Source organism: Apodemus sylvaticus, chromosome 15, assembly GCF_947179515.1.
Source record: "Apodemus sylvaticus chromosome 15, mApoSyl1.1, whole genome shotgun sequence".
Classification (NCBI taxonomy): Eukaryota; Metazoa; Chordata; class Mammalia; order Rodentia; family Muridae; genus Apodemus; species Apodemus sylvaticus.
The window spans coordinates 9,104,388-9,110,945 of NC_067486.1; positions in this window are offsets into that span (position 1 = coordinate 9,104,388).

Consider the following 6,558-nt stretch of genomic DNA (forward strand, 5'->3'; position numbering starts at 1 on the left):
ACCATTTCCTGACACTCATGTACCACTCTATGACTCTTCCAATCTTTCTAGTCCTCTTTTTCTTCAATGATCTCTGATGGTTGGTAGGATAGGCTGTGATATACATGTCATATTTAGGAATAGGCATCTCTAGTCTCTTATTCCCTGTACTGTGATCATTTGTTGGTCTCTCTGTATCGATCAACATCTTCTCAAACAAGTTTCATGATGAGGGTTGGGAGATACACTGATCTATGGATACAATGATGAGCTATTAAGAGTCATGAAATCCACCTCTTTTCTATCATGAAAAATATCACAATGCATTTGGTAGTTTCAGACTTATCTTTGAGACTACATGCTTTTGTCTACTAGTTACATTTTCAGAAGTACAATAAATAATTTCTGTGACTATTTTGACAATAGTCTATACCAGTGTTTCTGCAATAGCTGTCATCATACACATCCTCAACAGTGTCCAGAGATTCTTTTCCTTCACATGTTTTCTAACACCCATTTTCTCTATAGCTATTTCATTATTTCATTATGGAAAGTCAGCTGGTATGATCCCCCACAATGTTCTTTGTCCCTATTAAATTAATTATTTGTGAATTCTATACAACATATTTTGATTATGTTTACCCCCAAAGTCTTTTTATATCTAGGCTTTCCTCTTACCCACCCCAGCTTTTTAAAAAATTCATTAAGTTCAATATGTGCTGCCCATAAAATCATGGTTGTGTGGCTTTTACTAGAGGGTAGAGATTTTGTACCCTTTAAGAAAACTAACTCTCCCAATGCTATCAAATACCTACTGCCTATAACTCCTTATGTTGAGGTAGAACTTTATGCTTACCCTACTTCTTGCGATGGAATTTTGTTAGGCATATGTTTGTGTGTGTTCTTTCAACTGCTGTGGACTGATATGTGCAGTTGTTCTACTATGTCCAGGAAATGTTTCCTCTTAGTTACCTACAGATTTTGGCTTCTAGAAATTTCTGTTCCCACCACAATGATCTTTTAACTTTTGGGAGAGAATATTCAATATAGATATCCCACTTAGACCAGCATAGCATTCTGCAGTAGGTTATGTGTTGCATTTGATTATTAATGTGACTCTGTATTGTTACAATCAAAAGAAGTTTCTCTGGTGAGATTTAGAAATGAGCTTATTTATGGGTATAATAATGGCATTGGCCGCCAATTTAATATTATGATTATTTAGTATAGTAACAGTGCTAGGTTATTCCTAAATGCCTCTGACATATTTGGCCACAATAACAGTGCCAGGTATGGGTTTTATCTTGGGAAGCAGGACTGAAATGCCATCGACGTAGTTGGTTACTTCAGTGATATTTGTAGGTCAAAGCACTACATAATTAAGTAAATGTACTAAAGGAGGTCTATATAATATAGCATCTATAAGTCAATAATTTATTTTAGATCAAGAGATTGCTGGCTTTGTTTTAATAGGTTTGGAATTAATAGTTACAAATAAAAGAATTTATAAGACTTTTGAGGTTTTTTTGTTTTTGTTTTGTTTTTTGTGTGCTTGTTTTTGTTTTTAGGGCCATGTTCTATAGCCCTGGCTGAGTTGAAGCATGCTATATAAATGAGGTGATCATCTTTCCTTACCTTCCTTGTGCAAGGCTTATAGGTGCCACCATATCTGGAACAAATATTTGGGGAACTATGAACTGATACTATTCTTCATTCTCCTGCTAAATAAAATAATCACTCCTGCAATTAATATATTTCATATCTCCCCTTTTCCTGTAATTTAAAAGTAAAGAATGTAATAATTATAACAAATAACAAGTTCATATACAGGATATGGCATCAACGTAATGTCAGTTCTCTTGCTAAACTAATGCATAAGCAGGTCACTCAGTCAGAGCCTGAGCGCTGGAGAAGGTCCTTGGACCAGGTGCAGCAAGCATTATGCAAAGGAAGCAAAGGCAGGGCTTTGGCCAGCCAGTGAGCACACCTCTTGAGGATGGCTTTGAACACTTTACAACTGTCTACATTTAAATATAAATCATCGGACTTGTCTTACCACGATCAGGCAATATAGTGACAGAAACTTAAAAACTAATGTCAGAGAAAATTATCCTGGTGGTTTCTCTGCAAACCTGGACTGAGGCAATGCACACAAGGTGTTCCTCATCCAAGTTCAGCAGCATATCTGTCTTCTAGGTCAGGTCTGTGGCAATGAGGAATGGCTAGCGTTCTTCTTGAAAATTATGAATAGATGGAATCTTCTAGAGTAGATCTGAAAGACAACATGTCTGAGTTTGGTCATAGTTGTTATCCTTCCTTGTGTTTCCAAGTCTACCCTCAGATCCTCTGTTCTTTTATAATTAATTCCCTTTAATCCATTATGTACCCATATTTTGTCCCATCTACTTCAGGCCCTAAGGCCTATCCCCTTACTAACTTTCTACATGATAGAGGAGAAAGTTGGGACTATATTTGAACTCATTGACATAGGAAAGGACTTTCTAATCAGGATCACAGTTTCACAGACATCAAGAGCAATGATTAATAAACATAACTTCTTGAAATTTAAGGCTACAGTACAGCAAAGAACATCATCATTCAAGTGAAGTGGTGGCCTACAACATGGGAAAATAATCTTCAAGTGCTATATATATGACAGAAAGTTAATGTCTATAGTATACAAACAACCAAAAAAAACTCAACATTGAGTAAGAAAGCAAACAGCATAGTTTAAAATCTGGAAATGGAACCAAACAGAGCTCTCAAAAGACAAAAGTAAAGTGGTTGAGAGATGTAGGTAAACCATCCAATATTCCTAGGTACTCTGGAAATAAAAATTAAAACTGCTTTGAAACTTTAGCCTACCCAAGCCGAACAGAAAGATCTGAACAAACAAATGATGAAACATGCCAATGTGGGTATTGTGAAAGATTTATTCATTGCTGCTAGGAATGCATGCTTGTGTAGCCTGTGGAACTTAGAGTGGAGGTTCCTCAAGTGCTAGAAATAATCTAGCATTCAATCCATCTATAGAGCTGTTGAACATATTCCCAAAGGACTCTATATCATAAATTGATAACTACCTATATGTTCTTTGCTGTTATACTCACAGTAGCTAGGAAATGGAAAGGATTCAGACAACTGCTAAGTGATTATTATACTGGAAAAATGTGTTACATTTATAGAATTAAATATCTTCAGATATTAAAAAATATGGGAAATTTTCAGGTAAATGGGCTAAGCTGGGAGTCATCATTCTGCGTGAGGCGGTAACACAGCCCTTCCTAGGTTTTCTCTCATTTACAAAGGTTACCCTTGGATCTCAGATATGTGTGTCCTATTTTCTATTTTCTTTGATGAATAACTATTCTAATTCCCTGTTCACTTTAATTCAGGTAATTTTCATTTCACTTCTTATTTATAGTGTTGACATACATTTAATTAATAATTATGTATCAGATTTATGTATATCTTTCTGTGTATCCATTTTCTTCTCATTCTGAGTTATTTTGCTGAATTATTTGTATAATAATTGTTTTAATAATGTCAATTATCTTAGTAGTTGAAAATGCGATATTTCTTTTTCTATATCTTTAATTTTCTTTATTTAATTTCAAGTATACTGTTTGGTAAATATTCCTGAAAGTGCTATTTTATGTAATGGTATACATTATCATATATTCTTGTGCAATCAGAGGTACAATTGGAGTTTTATGTTTCTTATGATATAAACATATACATATCTTTAAAATATTATTCTATAAGATAAAATCTTATCTAACTCTATTAATCTAAACAGTACCTGAAAAATTGACACCTGAGATATGTGTTTGACAGTGTTACATTACTTGTGTCTCCCAGTGAAACTTACAACATTTTCTGAAAACAACTCTACATTATTTTTCTGTTTCTACTTTCCTCATTTACCACAGGAACTAGAAATTACTTTTCTTAGGTTCTTTTCTTAGAAGCATTTCATGATAAATATTCTGATAAAAGGCTCTTGGCCAAAATTGAACAAGATTGACTAAAAGAGGAGAAAGCTGTATTATCTCAGAAGAGCAAAGAGACCATATAGGACTTTGGAATATGTTAGCTTTTACCTAAATCACTACTTACTCCCAAAGATCCCTGAAGCTTCTGTGTCCTCTAACTTGTTGAGTTTGAGGATTTCTGACCAGTGTAGGAGACACATTTTACTTTGTTTTTTTTCCTCCAGAATTTCTTGTAATTGAAACATTTCTTCCCTGAATTACTGAAAATGTTTTCCTATTTTTTCTAAGTTCAATCGCCATCATCTTGGCATGCACACACGACTACTGAGGATATACAGCTTATAAAACTGTGCAAACTAATGCCAGAATTTAATTATGTTGCAAAGTTACATTTATTTGATTTGTTTTTAGGCATTGCATTTTTAAAATGCTTAATTAAATAGTTGTCATTGAAAATATTTATGTAGTAAAAGGAACTAACAATCATTCCAGGCATGCAAACACATCAGATATATTAAAATACATGCTGGAAGGAATTTGTCACCTGGAATTATTTCATTTAAGAACAAAATTGCCATTGAGAAATAAGAGATTAGTAACTATCACAGTAAATAACGATCAGTATTTCCATGTAAAGCATTGTCATCCTCTTTTTTGATCTTTGTGGAGTACCAAACTACATATAGAACCAAGTGCTCCAAATAACAGAAGAAAAGATAAAACTTTATAGCAGTAGTTAAGTACTTTAAGAATTACATGAATGATACAGTGTTTATTTATCTTAAGATATAATCTAAAAAGAACTGTATTTTACTTTATTGAATGACAATTTCAATAATAAAACAACATATAATTTCCAATTCAATAAAACAAAATATAATTTTCAATTCAAAACAGAGCCAGAAGGATGGCTGTGGGCATCACAGACCTCACACCCAAGCCAGAAAACCTGAGTTTTATCTCTGGGACTTACTCAGTGGAAACAGACAACTGATTTCTGATCTCTACATGTTTTCTTTTGATATCCATGCTGTGTGTGTGTTTGTGTGTATATGTGTGTGTGTGTGTGTGTGTATTTCATTTCATACTGGAATTCATATACGCATGCAAAACACATACATACCAAATAAATTTAAATTTTTTTACCAAATAAATAAATGTTACACAAAAATCCATTACCAAATATATACATTTAGTAAAAACATGTTTTAAAAGAGAGAAAAATAGGATATAAAATATCTGATTAAATGGAAAATGGGACATGAAAATCTTGAGAAAAGATAAAACAATAATGGTATGACAAACTCATCCATATATATCTCATATCCATGTATCAGTAGTGTAAATAGTGTAAATAAACCAAATATACCAATGAAAATTCAGAAAATTTAAGTGGATAAACACTCAAAGTTAAGTACTCCCTCCACAAGCCCCTCACTTCATTGTCCCTCTACTTTACTTATAAGAGGGTGCTCCCCCAACAGCCATCCACTCCCACCTCATCCCTTTAGCCTCCCCCTTCTGTGGTGAATCAAGCCTGCACAGGACCAAGCATATCCCTTCCCACTGAAGCCAGAGAAGGCAGTCTTCTGCTACATACTTAGCAGGGGCCACCAAACAGCCCAAGTACACCTTTTGGTTGATTGTTCTGGATGATTGATACTATTTTTCCTATGGGGTTGCAGTCCCCTTCACCTCCTTCAGTTCTTCCCCTATCTCTTCCATAGGGACCCCCAAGCTTAGTCCAATGGCTGGCTATAAGTATCTGCATCTGTTTCTGTCAGGTACTGGTAGAGCCTCACAGAGGACAGCCATTCCACACTCCTGTTTGTAAGCACACCATGGCATCAGTAATAGTGGCAGGGTTTGTGACTGTGCATGGGATAGATCTCAAGTTGGGTCCATATCTGTCTACTAGAAGCTGTTTCTTCAGGTTCCATCTCCCCACTTTTGGGAATTTCAGCTAAGGTTATCCTCATTGGGTCAAGGGATGGTGTCATCTGTCCATGTAAAAATTTTGACCCAGAATTGTTCCTGTCTAAAGGAAATAAAGGGGGAAAATGGAACAGAGACTGAAGGAAAGGCCATCCAGAGACTGCCCCAAAGCAATGTTTATAGAGACATATTGTGATGGTTTTTACATGATTGGCCCAGGAAGTAACTCTATTAGGAGGTGTGGCCTTGTTGGAGTAGGTGTGTCACTGTGGGTGTGGCCTTAAGAACCTCACCCTAGTTGCCTGGAAGACAGTCTTCTACTAGCAGCCTTCAGATGAAGAAGTAGAACTCTCAGCTCCTCCTGTACCAAATCTGCCTGGATGCTGCCATGTTTCTGCCTTGATGACAATGGACTGAACCTCTGAACCTGTAAGCCAGCCCTAATTAAATGTTGTCTTTTATAAAACTTACATTGATCATGGTGTCTGTTCACAGCAATGAAACCCTAACTAAGACAGAAGTTGGTACCAGGGACTGGGGTATTGCTGTGATAGGCATGACCATGCTTTTGTTTGGAAGAATGTGGATTTTGGGACTTTGGATTTGGAAAGCCGTGAAATGCTTTAAGAGAGGCTTAATGGCTCAAATC